Source organism: Hippocampus zosterae, chromosome 3, assembly GCF_025434085.1.
Source record: "Hippocampus zosterae strain Florida chromosome 3, ASM2543408v3, whole genome shotgun sequence".
Lineage (NCBI taxonomy): Eukaryota > Metazoa > Chordata > Actinopteri > Syngnathiformes > Syngnathidae > Hippocampus > Hippocampus zosterae.
In genome coordinates, this window is record NC_067453.1 from 14,895,814 (window position 1) to 14,914,682 (window position 18,869).

Genomic DNA, 18,869 nt, shown 5'->3' on the forward strand with positions numbered 1-18,869 from the left:
GACAAACACCACATACCCCACGGAAAAATAAAAAGCAAATCACTTCTCCTACCACAACACATCAGAACACTCATCAGCCAAAGAAACGACATCAGACAACAAAACCACCAAGACCTACGCATCACAGACCTAAACAAAGAAATAGACACACAAATCCAAAAACACAAACAAGAGCTATGGAAAGAACACTTAACGGATGCATGGAACCACAGACACAAACAACACATACTCTGGAACACAGTAACAAGACTATCAAACAAAGAACAAAAAGCACCAGAAAACACCACAATACAGTTCGGACAACACACGGCAATATCCAACAAACAGAAAGCACGAGCATTCAACAAACAATTCACCAACATAATACAACACAAAACCAACAGAACATACAGACAACTACAACGCAAAATACGAAAACTCAACACCACGCCCATAACCATCACAGAACAACAAGTCAAACAAGGACTACAACGCTCCAAAAGCAACAACTCCACAGGCCCAGACAACATAAACATCAGACATCTGAAACACCTAGGCCCCAAAGCAATAACACTACTCACACACACTTACAACACATCACTCAACACCAACACCATCCCCGCAATATGGAAGACTGCAAAAATAATCCCAATACCAAAACCCAACAAAAACCACGCACTCGGCCCATCTTACAGACCAATAGCACTACTCAGCCCAATAGCCAAAACAATGGAAAAGGTAATACTACCCTTCATTACCAACAACACTCAACTACCCTCTCACCAACACGGCTTCCGAAAACAACACTCCACAACCAAAGCACTACACCACATACACAACATCATAGCCACAGGTTTCAATCAACAAAAACCACCACAACGAACAGTTGCCATAGCCCTAGACATGTCCAAAGCCTTTGACACGGTAAACCTACACACACTCACAAACAAACTCAACAACACTAACACCCCAAACATCATCATCAAATACATCTTCAACTACATAAGGGGACGCAGACAATACACTCAATACCGGGGGGAAACATCAGAACATAGAAACACGAAAACGGGGGTACCACAGGGGGGAGTACTTTCACCAACACTATTCAACATATACATGGCAGACTTACCACAACCACCTCCAAATGTACACACAGTTACATATGCAGACGACATCACCATTCTATCCACACATGTCAAACCACAACAGGCACAACAACAAGTACAAAAATATCTCCACGACATATACAACTGGACAAAACAGAACCAACTCACACTCAACGCAGACAAAACCACCACCACTCTGTTCACACCGGATCCGGCAGAATACAGCAACAGGCTCACTTTACAAATAGATAACACCACCCTACCCACAGTCCGCGAACCCAAAATACTGGGATTAACATGGGACCCCAAACTCACCTTCTCAAAACACACACAACACACTCTAACCCGCGCCAAGCAATCAAACAAAATACTTAAAGCCTTAACAACCACTCACTGGGGAAAATCCAAAGAAACTATACTCACCACATACAAAGCAACCACACTCACACGCCTCGAATACGCAAACACTATATGGTCACCAACACTATCGGACACAAACAAGACAAAACTCCAGACCACACAGAACACAGCACTCAGAATAGCAACAGGATGCACACAAGACACAAACCTACAACACTTGCATGAGGAAACAAAAACTCTCCCACTGAACATCCATCTAAAACTACACGCATCGCAAATCAGACAAAAAGCCCAACACCCAACCCACCCACTACACCCACTCACTCAACAACCACCACCACCCAGACAAAAGAAACAAACAATCTTCCACAACAACAACTACACACACAACAAAGACACAGCACCACAGGACACCAACAACGACACCATAAAACAGAACATGAAAGATATACACACCCACTTTGTACAAACACACTTGGACACCAGACAACACAACAAATACATGCACCAGCACCAGAAATAGACCCATCAGAGCAAGACCTACCACACAGAACCAGACAACTCCTAGCACAACTCCGAACCAACAAATCACCAGCCCTCCACTCCTACCTACACAACATTACACCGGACACACACCCAACACCACTCTGTGCGCTATGCGGCACGCAAGTGCACGACACACAACACCTGTTCACCTGCACAAACATACCCACCACACTGACTCCGGAGGACCTCTGGCGAAACCCAAGCGGAGTGGCGGCCCTGCTCGCCCGCTGGGCGGCGGAGGGGGGTCTGGGGATCGGGAGACGGAGTGAGGGCCCGGTCCCCCAATGTCGGGGCACGGGTGGGGTCGACAACAACAACAACAACAACATAAAAAAAGACTTCCCCTTTAAATATTCCTGCTGCATAATATATCTCCTTTCCTTTCGTAAAGGATGGTCAGAACCTTTCCTAAGCATTATTAAAATTTAGACGATCTTTGCTCCAGGTGCTACCGGCTCATCTCACTCGGTTAGGATAGGAAAGGAAAGTTCCTATGCCAAAATGATAATCCAAAAAGGGCCCCTGTTGGAGGATAATCAGGCCATGGGAGGTGTGAGTAAATTGTGAGGGGGTGTTGGCTGGAGCTAGAAATAATTTTGGTGTCTTGTCCCTGCAGTAGGTTCATTAAAAGAGCAACCAGTGTTTTCACCACCATGGTCGGATCTTACTCTGGAGGGTAACCCATACAGGCAGGTGGCTTGGACAAAATATTTCAACACTGTCAAAGCTGTGTTGTCTGTGCTCCAGTTGAAGGTACGTTATTAGCCTGGAATTCCCATCAATGCCGGCATGTGTCACAAACACCCACCTGTAAAACAAACATGAAAAGAATAATGATTAAATACAAGAAAACAATCAAGTTTCATATCTTGTTTGAAATATCATCTCGGTAGAGAAGGTATTGCTGTGCACTTAAGACTACATGGAGGCAATTTGGAGTTTGTGTAACTTGGATATACAAATGATAAAATTCAATTTAATCTGTGCTGTCCATACAATATGGCTTTCTAATGCTCCCACGAGTACAAATATAAGATGATCCCTTATTACCGAATGAGACGCATATGCCCATCTATGTGCCATAAACTATTGGGGAATGGCACATAGTATGTTCTTCTAGCCACAGTCTGGCTCCATCTCTGGGCTGCAGCAGCTGGCTCAATACGGTTGAGGATATCTCGAACTCTTTTTCTTTGTACTACAATACCATCAGCACGCAGGTATGCCCTCATCATCTGCAACAGGTTCATAAAACAACACAATAAAGAAAGTACACTTTCACAATGAATATAATGATATATACATGAAGGGACAAGAGTATGTAGCAGAACACTTGCTTCAGAGCCTGATCTGGGAAATTGGCTGTGCAATCTTCTGACATGCTCTTCCAGGTCAACATCATGAATGGGAGTAAATCTATTTCTGGCTGAAATCTGAAAAAACTTCATTTTTTTTATGCAGGTATGAAGAGGAACAACACAACATCTCAGTGATGGCTCTCACTGTAAAGCCCTGAGTGGGGAGCAGTTCAATTTGATCACTTGTAATGTCAAGTGCTGGTCTTCCTCGTCTACCTAAAGTATGGAAATAAAAGGATTAAGGAATTCAAGCAAACGAATCACTACGTGTTTTTTATATACTGTATACAGTACAGGCATATAGACACAGATGTACATAAAAGTATATGCAGCTTCAAAACCACGAGCAGCTATTTTCTCTAACCATTTTACTCAAGAAAAAAATAATTCAAACTTATAATTGAATAACTAAAAGATCACTAGTTATTGCTTAAAAGTGTACAGCTATCGCGTTACTTAATAGTCTACTGATTTGCAGGAAAACCACTGGTATAAAACGACGTTTGACAGGGTGATAGAAGGTAAGTCACAGCAAGTCGTCAGTAAAACCCGTGTGTAGTTCGAATAAAAATACATACGAAAAACCAATGACAAAAAATGGTAGCCATTTTACCTGTGTGCAAACGATGTGCCACATGGGAACAAACACGTCCACCATTAGGAGTGGGTCCCGCAATGATGACAGATCGGAGATCTATTGGACTTTGAATCAAACTTTGAATAGTATCAGCGCTAAACTGGTCACTAACTCTTCTTAAATTAGCAATTGAAATGTTTATCGCGCGTGCTTCACTTTCACCGGCAGACCCTTGATGACAGGCACTCTCTATTGCCCTGCACCTTCGCCGAATACGTCTCAGTTTTTTAAAACAACAATGATGGACAGTGTCCTAAGTGGGCACAGAATTTCCAAAATCATGAGCCCTGACTGGTGGGATGACACTATTTTGAAACGTACAGCCAATAGGATACCGTTACATGTTTTCGTAATCATCCTTATTTGCATTTAATGCAAGTACAGTGTAATGTCACTAGCACTACAAGTGGGCACATTTATGGCCTTACATGTTCACTAGTAAGCGTCAAAATCATCTTACCAGTGAACTAGTGGGCACATTTATGGCCTTAAATGTTCAGTAGTAAGCGTCAAAATAATCTTATTAGTGAACTAGTGGGCGTTTTGCGGCTTACATGTTCACTAGTAAGCGTCAAAATGACCTTACTAGTGAACTAGTGAGCGTTTTGTGGCTTACATGTTCACTAGTAAGCGTCAAAATGACCTTACTAGTAAACTAGTGAGCGTTTTGTGGCTTACATGTTCACTAGTAAGCGTCAAAATGATCTTACTAGTGAACTATTGGGCGTTTTGTGGCTTACATGTTCACTAGTAAGCCTCAAAATGATCTTACTAGTGAACTAGTAGGCGATGTGTGGCTTACATGTCAACTAGTAAGCCTCAAAATGAACTTACTAGTGAACTAGTGGGCACATTTATGGCCTTACATGTTCACTAGTAAGCGTCAAAATGATCTTACTAGTGAACTAGTGGGCGTTTTGTGGCTTACATGTTCACTAGTAAGCGTCAAAATGACCTTACTAGTGAACTAGTGGGCGTTTTGTGGCTTACGTGTTCACTAGTAAGCGTCAAAATGATCTTACTAGTGAACGAGTGAGCGTTTTGTGGCTGACATGTTCATAAATAAGCGTCAAAATGATCTTACTAGGGAACTAGTGGGCGTTTTGTGGCTTACATGTTCACTAGTAAGCGTCAAAATTACCTTACTAGTGAACCAGTGAGCGTTTTGTGGCTTACATGTTCACTAGTAAGCGTCAAAATGACCTTACTAGTGAACTAGTGAGCGTTTTGTGGCTTACATGTTCACTAGTAAGCGTCAAAATGATCTTACTAGTGAACTAGTGGGCGTTCTGTGGCTTACATGTTCACTAGAAGCCTCAAAATTATCTTACTAGTGAACTAGCGGGCGTTTTGTGGCTTACATGTCAACTAGTAAGCCTCAAATTGATCTTACTAGTGAACTAGTGGGCACATTTATGGCCTTACATGTTCACTAGTAAGCGTCAAAATGACCTTACTAGTGAACTAGTGGGCAATATGGAATAAATACTCAAAGGGCTTGCCTGGCAAGCCCTTTGAGTATTTATTCATCCGTGATGGTATTGTAGACCAATGAGAGCACGTCCGACAGACACGTGGACTTCGGGCGGCCAATCATGATGCATTTCGAGCCAAGCCCCAACAAAAACGGAGGAGAAAACTTTCAGACGCTTTGAAAGCTTTTGGGGTACATATTACTCTTGTTGTTACACAAAATTTTGTTTTACGATTATTTTAGGCGGTAACGTTATGGTGTAAATGTCAAATACGTGGTCAATTTATCAAGATGAAGCCTGCTTAAAAATTTGCTCCAACAATTTTGGAGATGTGTCTGACTTTGACAGCAATGGCGGCAGTTCAACGCTGACAGTCGCAGTCGGGTGCAGATTTATTTCGGCAGGACTTTCTAAAATCTGCCGTTTGCTCTGACAGTTCTCTGTCTGACAGTCACATTTTGTCTTATTACTCACAAGCTAATTGACATTTAAAAAAAGAGTTAATGTTTGGAACACGATTTTGCTCTTACTGTTTGCTGCCTTAGTTCGTTTGAAATATTCGCTTCCTGCATTACATGAAGTACATTTTTTAATATTCACAAGACTGTAACTGTGCATTATAAATAATGTCACATTTGCACTATGTTTTACTGGATCTACAACTAAACTAGGTCCTCGTTTCTGGGAGAGTCCACAGCACCTCCTGTATCACAACCATTCTGCCGGCACACCTTCAGCAGCACGATGTTTCTAACGGGAGCTGGAGGGTGATCAGCTTCATTGAAGAACAGGAGGAGGAGAGGCACAACGTTTGTCATTTGTGATATGTTTTTAGACTTTTCTCCTAACTAAAAAAACTATGTTTTGTTAATTTCTTGATATAGTTCTTGTATTTAAATATTTTAACAATCAAATATTTTTCAACTGTGTTTTAGATATGAATTGTATGAAATAAATCAGTGAAGCCCCATTCAAATTCTACTCTATCTAATCTGCTCGATCACACTGCTGTCAACCTGCTGTACCTCCAAACTCCTTGGCTTACTCGCAGTTGGAGGGTTCCCCCCGAACGGGGGGACAAATCAAGGAACCAATCCCTGCACCCCGAACGGGGTGCCCTTACGGCCGTTTTTTTTTTTTTTTTTCGGCTAACCGCCCCCTGAACCTGGCAGGGTGGCGGGCGGACCTTTTGCTCCAGGCGGGGGACATAGAGACAAATCCGGGGCCCACACAGACACTCTCACGCACGCAACAAACACACACACAACAAACTACCTGGACATGCGACATTTGCACACAACAGATTACAAGAAGACAGACATCCTTCAGATGCAACCACCACACACCACACTGGGTACACAAACATTGCACAAATATAAACACTAGACAATACAACATAACATGGAAATGCAGACTACATCCCAAAACACCACCACGAACAACAACACCTCGTAGGACACCAACAGGCAGCAGAGCACAAACAGACCAAAACAACACACTCGCCTCACCAACACTACCCTCAAACGCAACACGGACAGACAACTCCAACAGAGATACAACAAACACAAGACCACCCCCCCAAACCTGGACCTGCAATAGCTGCAATAGAATCATCACACGCAGACAAACCTCACTCAGATGCAACTCAACACACCCACACTGGATACACAGACATTGCTCCGGCATCACCACCCGCCAATACACAAACACGTGGACATGCAGAACACACACGCAAACAACAAACACCCCAACACCACAACCCCCGAACAACCCACAAAGAACAACACCCACCAACAAAAACAACAAACACACACTGACCATACTACAAATAAACATCAACGGCATCCAAAACAAGAAAACAGAACTAGAAGAACTCGCCTCACAACAGCACGCAGACATCATCACCATACAAGAAACCAAACTAGAAAAACAACACAACACACCTCGTCTCACCAACTACACCAGCATTAGGAAAGACAGAGAACACAAGGGAGGAGGAGGACTGCTCACATACATTCACAAATCAGTCACATTCACTCCCATGAACATCCCCAACAACATTAACACCAACACTACAGAAATTCAAACCGTAAAGATTCACATAACCAACCACAAAAGACTACACATATGCAACATGTATATACCCCCCAGAGATACCACCCGACCAGACCACGCCACAGAAGACACAGACATCACCAACACCTTCCAATACATAAACTCGCTGAACAACACCATTCTAACCGCAGACATCAAAGCTCACTCAACACAGTGGCACTCTCCCTACGACGACCACAGAGGCACCCTCATTGCAGACATACTACAGAACTCCCAACAAATCACTCTAAACGCAAACACACCTACCAGAAAACCTACAAACATCAACCAACAACCAACATCACCGGACATCACAACAGCCAGCAACAGCATCACAAACAGAACAACATGGACCACAATACACGCACTCAGTTCAGACCACCTTCCTATCAAAATCACACACAACACGCGTGCTCCTTTCCGCCTACAACAACACCTTCAAACTTACACAAATTACAGGAAAGCAGACTGGGAAGGATACACCTCTGAAATAGAATCAGCACTGGAGAACTTAACCATACCTGACAACATCCACACAGCCAACACCATGCTCACAAACCTCATACTTACAGCAGACAAACACCACATACCCCACGGAAAAATAAAAAGCAAATCACTTCTCCTACCACAACACATCAGAACACTCATCAGCCAAAGAAACGACATCAGACAACAAAACCACCAAGACCCACGCATCACAGACCTAAACAAAGAAATAGACAAACAAAAACACAAACAAGAGCTATGGAAAGAACACTTAACGGATGCATGGAACCACAGACACAAACAATACATACTCTGGAACACAGTAACAAGACTATCTAACAAAGAACAAAAAGCACCAGAAAACACCACAATACAGTTCGGACAACACACGGCAATATCCAACAAACAGAAAGCACGAGCATTCAACAAACAATTCACCAACATAATACAACACAAAACCAACAGAACATACAGACAACTACAACGCAAAATACGAAAACTCAACACCACGCCCATAACCATCACAGAACAACAAGTCAAACAAGCACTACAACGCTCCAAAAACAACAACTCCACAGGCCCAGACAACATAAACATCAGACATCTGAAACACCTAGGCCCCAAAGCAATAACACTACTCACACACACTTACAACACATCACTCAACACCAACACCATCCCCGCAATATGGAAGACTGCAAAAATAATCCCAATACCAAAACCCAACAAAAACCACGCACTCGGCCCATCCTACAGACCAATAGCACTACTCAGCCCAATAGCCAAAACAATGGAAAAGGTAATACTACCCTTCATTACCAACAACACTCAACTACCCTCTCACCAACACGGCTTCCGAAAACAACACTCCACAACCACAGCACTACACCACATACACATCATAGCCACAGGTTTCAATCAACAAAAACCACCACAACGAACAGTTGCCATAGCCCTAGACATGTCCAAAGCCTTTGACACGGTAAACCTACACACACTCACAAACAAACTCAACAACACTAACACCCCAAACATCATCATCAAATACATCTTCAACTACATAAGGGGACGCAGACAATACACTCAATACCGGGGGGAAACATCAGAACACAGAAACACGAAAACGGGGGTACCACAGGGGGGAGTACTTTCACCAACACTATTCAACATATACATGGCAGACTTACCACAACCACCTCCAAATGTACACACAGTTACATATGCAGACGACATCACCATTCTATCCACACATGTCAAACCACAACAGGCACAACAAGAAGTACAAAAATATCTCCACGACATATACAACTGGACAAAACAGAACCAACTCACACTCAACGCAGACAAAACCACCACCACTCTGTTCACACCGGATCCGGCAGAATACAGCAACAGACTCACTTTACAAATAGATAACACCACCCTACCCACAGTCCGCGAACCCAAAATACTGGGATTAACATGGGACCCCAAACTCACCTTCTCAAAACACACACAACACACTCTAACCCGCGCCAAGCAATCAAACAAAATACTTAAAGCCTTAACAACCACTCACTGGGGAAAATCCAAAGAAACTATACTCACCACATACAAAGCAACCACACTCACACGCCTCGAATACGCAAACACTATATGGTCACCAACACTATCGGACACAAACAAAACAAAACTCCAGACCACCCAGAACACAGCACTCAGAATAGCAACAGGATGCACACAAGACACAAACATACAACAGTTGCATGAGGAAACAAAAACTCTCCCACTGAACACCCATCTAAAACTACACGCATCGCAAATCAGACAAAAAGCCCAACACCCAACCCACCCACTACACCCACTCACTCAACAACCACCACCACCCAGACAAAAGAAACAAACAATCTTCCACAACAACAACTACACACACAACAAAGACACAGCACCACAGGACACCAACAACGACACCATAAAACAGAACATGAAAGACATACACACCCACTTTGTACAAACACACTTGGACACCAGACAACACAACAAAGTAATACATGCACCAGCACCAGAAATAGACCCATCAGAGCAAGACCTACCACACAGAACCAGACAACTCCTAGCACAACTCCGAACCAACAAATCACCAGCCCTCCACTCCTACCTACACAACATTACACCGGACACACACCCAACACCACTCTGTGCGCTATGCGGCACGCAAGTGCACGACACACAACACCTGTTCACCTGCACAAACATACCCACCACACTGACTCCGGAGGACCTCTGGCGAAACCCAAGCGGAGTGGCGGCCCTGCTCGCCCGCTGGGCGGCGGAGGGGGGTCTGGGGATCCGGGAGACGGAGTGAGGGCCCGGTCCCCCAATGTCGGGGCACGGGTGGGGTCGACAACAACAACAACAACATCAACCTGCTGTAAATAATGCCTCCATTCATGATTGTAGAAACCCCAGAACGGTAAACATGTGATTATTTTATTTTAAAATATAAGAAGCCTATGTTTTGCAATTGTGCTCATTTTCATTGTATTGCACGACAAATATAATAGATGAGCCGGTTTGGGGACATCATCAACCAAGCTGCTGCTCCAATTGCAATGCGATATATTGTCCTGCTCTCCTAAATTCGCATCTACACCACAAATTATAACATCCTAACTGATTTAGCAACAACTGAAAATTCACATCATTATTTAGGGAGTTGCATAACTGTTGCATTATATGGTGCCCTATTCATTTTATTTAGTATAGCATACATATATAAAAGTGGAAAGATACTGCAGAGCTGTGCCATTACTCTTTATCTCTGTGTACATAATAAATAAACATCACCTACAGATACATTGGTAAAAATTGCTTGATTCCTTCTGTATACTGTAGATATTACGCAAATGGCGGTAAATAATTGTGAAAGCTCAGAATCAGGTTTTAAAGGGTTAATTCTTTGCTGGGTGGAGCTCTTATCATGGAGCCAATAGGAGGTGTCCTCGGGTGGTGTCCGTCCCTCATTCAGCTCGGGTCCTCCACCAGAGGCCAGGAAGCCCGAGGGCCCCGCGCAGTACCCCCGCCGCTCCCAGCACCGCACACCTCCGGACCGAGATGTCCGACGCTGGTCCCGGGATCTGTCGCAACCACCCATCCAGTCCGGGGGTCACTGCCCCGAGCGCCCCGACCACCACAGGCACGACCGCCACCCCCACCCCCCAGGCCCTCCCCAGCCCCTCCCCGAGCCCCTGGTACCCCCCGAGCCCCCCATGCTCCCCCCTCCCGATGCCTCCACCACCTGGGACCGCCACATCCACCACAACGGCCCTCCTCCGCCCCCCATCCACGACCACGACATCTGGCTGGCTCGCCACCACCATCCCGCCAGTCTGGATCCGGAAGTCCCACAGGATCCCCACTCCGCCACCCTCCACCACCCTCGGAGGTGCCCCCCACTCTGACCCCGGGGCCCCCAGTCCACACTCCGCACAGATGCCTCGGCAGACCACGCCAGCCACCTGGCCATGGCGCTCCACGCAGGCCCCCCCTGCCAGCATCCCACACCCCGCAGCCACGTGCCGGATCGTCCCAGGCGCCTCCCCGCACAACCCACACCCCGGGTCCTGTCCGGTGCGGCACATCCGGGCCTCGACGGCTCCGGCGCCCAAGGCCCGCTCCTGAGCAGCCAGGATGAGCGCCCCTGCGCTGTCCCCCAGGCCAGTCCCCTCCAGCCACCGATAGGACTTCTTGAGATCAGCCACCTCAGCCACGGTCCGGTGGCACATCCCGCGTAGGGGCCCGCCCCACCACGATGGTCCCCCCCCCAGCGCCCGTCCCTCCGCTCCCCACTTGGGGCAAAAAATGAGCACATAACACCATCCAGTGTGGGTCCGTGGGCAAGAGCCTTCACGCTAATGCGTACCTCATACAATGATGAGAGACAATAAAATGAATGACATGCCAGCTCAGACGTCGCCCGGCCAAACAAGGTCTGCGTCAGGTGCTGGGGAACCAGAGCACCTTGATGAAAAATGGAGCAGAGATGGGCAAGATGCAATAACATGGCTCTGTTGGAATGCTACTACTCAAGCAAGCCTAGTCAGAGAGGTTACATGGAGAGAATGTGGGCTAAATGGTTACTTCGAAACCCACAGTCACGGGTGGCCACGAAACAACTCGTAACTCAGTGTTCCAACATCCACAAACGGCAACTGCTGTCACAACTTGAGATTGATGAGGTACAACGCAGGTTCCATGGTGAGGGGCCCCAGGCTGCCAGATCAGAGGAGTTCATACCAGAGTGAATGCAGATGATGAGATTGGGAGGCCAGCCCCAATGAATGAAATGCTGAGCGAGGCAGCAACTGACCTGAAAGCTAAGATCATGGCAAGAATGAAAGCTGGGAAACCTAGAATCCGATTACAACGGCTATGTGAAGTACCACCTGAAAGTCTCTTGGAAAGTGTGAATGCAGCACTGAGGGCGATCCTTACCGTAACGATCACGGAAATGAACTGATATACGCTTCAGCATCAGTGATCCTTGAGATGCTTGGCTATAAGAGCAACCATGGAAGCCATGAGATACATTACCGACCATGGAAAAGACGGTTGGAGGCTAAGATCAAGGCGGCTCGGAAAGATGTGAGTCAATTGACTGAGGTCCAGAGAGGTGTGATGAAAAGGCCGATCCTGAGAGGTACATCCAGATGACCATATATGAAGCACTCGAAACAAAGGCTCCAAGCCTTGTCCAGCCGCCTAAAGCGGTACACGAAAGAGAATGAGGCCAGACGAATAAACAGGCTGTTTGCAACACAACCTGCGAAAGTGTACGCTCAGTGGCAGGGTCCTAACAACAGAGCTGATCCACCAAGACTGGAAACTGAAAGGTACTGGAGAGGCAGATGGGAGAAGGAGGTTGCACATAACAGCAGTGCACAATGGCTGGTCACCCAAAGAGAGGAGCACAGACACCTCCCTGAACAGAACCCAATTACCATAACAGTGGCAGACATAAAGGATATAGTCTCAAATATGAAGAACTGGACAGCACCAGGCCCGGACATGGTCCACACTTACTGGCTAAAGAGACTCACAGCACTCCATGAGCGCCCAGCAGCACAAATGAAACCGCTGCCTAGGGATGGGACTCACCCAGGATGGCTAACCGAAGGGCGAACGATCCTTATCATGAAAGATCCCTCAAAGGGTGCAGTCGCATCCAACTATCGGCCAATAACCTGTCCCTCCACAATTTTGGAAGCTCATGTTGCGGCTAAGATAAGTGCACACATGGATCAATACATGAGCGAAGCACGGAAGGGCATTGGTAGAGATACCAGGGGAGCCAAACATCAGCTCCTGGTTGACAGAACAGTCGCACAAGACTGCAGGTCCCGATGTACCAACCTGTGCACAGCCTGGATTGATTAAAAGAAAGCCTATGACTCGATGCCACATACATGGATCACTGAATGCTTGGATGTGTATAAGGTGAACAGGACCCTAAGAGCCTTCGTTGCGAACTTGATGAGGATGTGGAAAACCACACTTGAAGCCAATGGCAAGCCACTTACCCAAGTGTCCATCAAATGTGGCATATACCAAGGTGATGCACTCTCCCCACTGCTGTCCTGCATAGGACTGAACCCCCTAAGCCAAGTAATCACCAAGACAGGCCATGGATACCGCCTCAGAAATGGAGCTACGATCAGTCACCTCCTCTACAAGGATGACATGTAGCTGTTTGCTAAGAGCGAAAGGGACATAGACTCCCTGATCCACACAATCAAGATCTACAGCAGCGACATCGGGATGTCATTCGTGCTGGAGAAATGTAGTCGGATGGTGACTAAGAGAGGAAGGGTAGTCCGCACTGAAGGGGTCTCACTCCCTGAAGGAACAATAGCAGACATTGAGGACAGCTACAAGTACCTCGGTATACCACAAGCCAATGGCAACCTCAAACTGGCAACAAGGAAAGCGGCTATGGCCAAATACCTCCAGCGAGTGAGGCAAGTCCTAAGAAGCCAGCTCAATGGCAAGAATAAGACCCGGGCAATAAACAGCTATGCCCTTTCCAGTGATCAGATACCCTGCAGGAAAAATAAGGTGGCCAAAGGAAGAGATTCAGACCACGGATGTTAAGACCCGAAAGCTCGTTACCATGCATGGAGGGTTCCATACCAAATACAGCACCCTGAGACTGTACACAAGCCGAAAGGAAGGAGGCCGGGGACTAGTGAGTGTGAGAGCCACTGTCCAGGATGAAACATCCAAGCTCCACAAATACATCAAGGAGAAGGCACCAACGGATGATGTACTCAGAGAATGTCTCAGACAATGGGGAACAGAAGATGAGGTGCTGGAAGAGGGACCATCATGGGAGGACAAGCCCCTGCACGGGATGTACCACCGGACAATAACTGCCGTGGCCAATCTCAAGAAGTCCTATCAGAGTTCTAGAGAGGCTGGCCTGAAGGACAGCACAGAGGCACTCATCCTGGCTGCTCAGGAGCAGGCCCTGAGCACCAGAGCCATCGAGGCCTAGATATACCACACCAGCCAAGACCCAAGGTGTAGGTTGTGCAAAGAGGCACCTGAGACGATCTAACACATAACTGCAGGGTGTAAGGTGCTGGCAGGGAAAGCCTATATGGAACGCCATAACCAGGTGGCTGGCATAGTCTACCGAAACATCTGTGCGGAGTATGGACTGGACACCCCAAGGTCAAAATGGGAAACACCTCCGAAGGTGGTGGAGAATGACAGAGCGAAGATCCTATGGGACTTCCAGATCCAGACTGACAAGATGGTAATGGCGAACCAACCAGATATCCTGATGATAGATAAAGCGCAGAGGAAAGCCGTTGTAGTGGATGTAGCGGTCCCAAGTGCTGGAAACATCAGAAAGAAGGAACACGAGAAACTCGAGAAATCCCAAGGGCTCAGAGAGGAGCTGGAGAGAGCCTGGAAGGTAAAGGGGACAGTCGTGCCTGTGGTGGTCGGAGCACTCGGGGCAGTGACCCCCAAACTAGATGATGAGTGGTTGCAACAGATCCCGGGAACAACATCGGACATCTCAGTCCAGAAATGTGCAGTGCTGGGAACAGCAAGGATACTGCGCAGAACCCTCAAGCTTCCTGGCCTCTGGTAGAGGACCCCAGCTGAATGAGGGATGGACACCACCTGAGGGGTGAGACGAGGATTTTTTTTATAGATATACAGTAGATATATAGATGTACATTTTTCCCTGCAAGAAAAATTGAAAAGCCATTTAAAAAGATCTTATTGTATTTAGGAGACAGACACAGCACTCCATTAGCTTCTATAAATCATGCCACTTCCTTTACACAACGTCATCTTACTCTGAGTATTGCACGGAGGGATCTCTTCATTTAGTTTAACAAGTTAAGCAGCACTTGTGATCGGCCCAAGTTACAGCTGCGCGATGTGAAAGCAATTTCTGCTTCCGGTGGACTGTGACAGAACCAGAAATTTTGTCCTCATAGAAACTGTGATGTACTGTTCGGTCAATAGCAAGTACAAAATGTTAGCCCCCTGATTTGGATAAAAACAAGTGAGATTTTCTGCATAATTCATATTCCACAAAGGTAAAATTCATCTGAATACCATGTTTAGACCAGTGTATGTGCATAGAATGTATGATTGTAAAGGCATTGAAAATAAAAAAAGACTTCTCGATGGACTGAATCTGTTTCTCCACTTTGACCACACGTCCCATCACATATGCAACATGTATATACCCCCCAGAGATACCACCCGACCAGACCACGCCACAGAAGACACAGACATCACCAACACCTTCCAATACATAAACTCGCTGAACAACACCTTTCTAACCGCAGACATCAACGCTCACTCAACACAATGGCACTCTCCCTACGACGACCACAGAGGCACCCTCATTGCAGACATACTACAGAACTCCCAACAAATCACTCTAAACGCAAACACACCTACCAGAAAACCTACAAACATCAACCAACAACCAACATCACCGGACATCACAACAGCCAGCAACAGCATCACAAACAGAACAACATGGACCACAATACACGCACTCAGTTCAGACCACCTTCCTATCAAAATCACACACAACACGCGTGCTCCTTTCCGCCTACAACAACACCTTCAAACTTACACAAATTACAGGAAAGCAGACTGGGAAGGATACACCTCTGAAATAGAATCAGCACTGGAGAACATAACCATACCTGACAACATCCACACAGCCAACACCATGCTCACAAACCTCATACTTACAGCAGACAAACACCACATACCCCACGGAAAAATAAAAAGCAAATCACTTCTCCTACCACAACACATCAGAACACTCATCAGCCAAAGAAACGACATCAGACAACAAAACCACCAAGACCCACGCATCACAGACCTAAACAAAGAAATAGACACACAAATCCAAAAACACAAACAAGAGCTATGGAAAGAACACTTAACGGATGCATGGAACCACAGACACAAACAATACATACTCTGGAACACAGTAACAAGACTATCTAACAAAGAACAAAAAGCACCAGAAAACACCACAATACAGTTCGGACAACACACGGCAATATCCAACAAACAGAAAGCACGAGCATTCAACAAACAATTCACCAACATAATACAACACAGAACCAACAGAACATACAGACAACTACAACGCAAAATACTAAAACTCAACACCACGCCCATAACCATCACAGAACAACAAGTCAAACAAGCACTACAACGCTCCAAAAGCAACAACTCCACAGGCCCAGACAACATAAACATCAGACATCTGAAACACCTAGGCCCCAAAGCAATAACACTACTCACACACACTTACAACACATCGCTCAACACCAACACCATCCCCGCAATATGGAAGACTGCAAAAATAATCCCAATACCAAAACCCAACAAAAACCACGCACTCGGCCCATCTTACAGACCAATAGCACTACTCAGCCCAATAGCCAAAACAATGGAAAAGGTAATACTACCCTTCATTACCAACAACACTCAACTACCCTCTCACCAACACGGCTTCCGAAAACAACACTCCACAACCAAAGCACTACACCACATACACAACATCATAGCCACAGGTTTCAATCAACAAAAACCACCACAACGAACAGTTGCCATAGCCCTAGACATGTCCAAAGCCTTTGACACGGTAAACCTACACACACTCACAAACAAACTCAACAACACTAACACCCCAAACATCATCATCAAATACATCTTCAACTACATAAGGGGACGCAGACAATACACTCAATACCGGGGGGAAACATCAGAACATAGAAACACGAAAACGGGGGTACCACAGGGGGGAGTACTTTCACCAACACTATTCAACATATACATGGCAGACTTACCACAACCACCTCCAAATGTACACACAGTTACATATGCAGACGACATCACCATTCTATCCACACATGTCAAACCACAACAGGCACAACAACAAGTACAAAAATATCTCCACGACATATACAACTGGACAAAACAGAACCAACTCACACTCAACGCAGACAAAACCACCACCACTCTGTTCACACCAGATCCGGCAGAATACAGCAACAGGCTCACTTTACAAATAGATAACACCACCCTACCCACAGTCCGCGAACCCAAAATACTGGGATTAACATGGGACCCCAAACTCACCTTCTCAAAACACACACAACACACTCTAACCCGCGCCAAGCAATCAAACAAAATACTTAAAGCCTTAACAACCACTCACTGGGGAAAATCCAAAGAAACTATACTCACCACATACAAAGCAACCACACTCACACGCCTCGAATACGCAAACACTATATGGTCACCAACACTATCGGACACAAACAAGACAAAACTCCAGACCACACAGAACACAGCACTCAGAATAGCAACAGGATGCACACAAGACACAAACATACAACACTTGCATGAGGAAACAAAAACTCTCCCACTGAACATCCATCTAAAACTACACGCATCGCAAATCAGACAAAAAGCCCAACACCCAACCCACCCACTACACCCACTCACTCAACAACCACCACCACCCAGACAAAAGAAACAAACAATCTTCCACAACAACAACTACACACACAACAAAGACACAGCACCACAGGACACCAACAACGACACCATAAAACAGGACATGAAAGACATACACACCCACTTTGTACAAACACACTTGGACACCAGACAACACAACAAAGTAATACATGCACCAGCACCAGAAATAGACCCATCAGAGCAAGACCTACCACACAGAACCAGACAACTCCTAGCACAACTCCGAACCAACAAATCACCAGCCCTCCACTCCTACCTACACAACATTACACCGGACACACACCCAACACCACTCTGTGCGCTATGCGGCACGCAAGTGCACGACACACAACACCTGTTCACCTGCACAAACATACCCACCACACTGACTCCGGAGGACCTCTGGCGAAACCCAAGCGGAGTGGCGGCCCTGCTCGCCCGCTGGGCGGAGGAGGGGGGTCTGGGGATCCGGGAGACGGAGTGAGGGCCCGGTCCCCCAATGTCGGGGCACGGGTGGGGTCGACAACAACAACAACAACAACATAAAAAAAGACTTCCCCTTTAAATATTCCTGCTGCATAATATATCTCCTTTCCTTTCGTAAAGGATGGTCAGAACCTTTCCTAAGCATTATTAAAATTTAGACGATCTTTGCTCCAGGTGCTACCGGCTCATCTCACTCGGTTAGGATAGGAAAGGAAAGTTCCTATGCCAAAATGATAATCCAAAAAGGGCCCCTGTTGGTGGATAATCAGGCCATGGGAGGTGTGAGTAA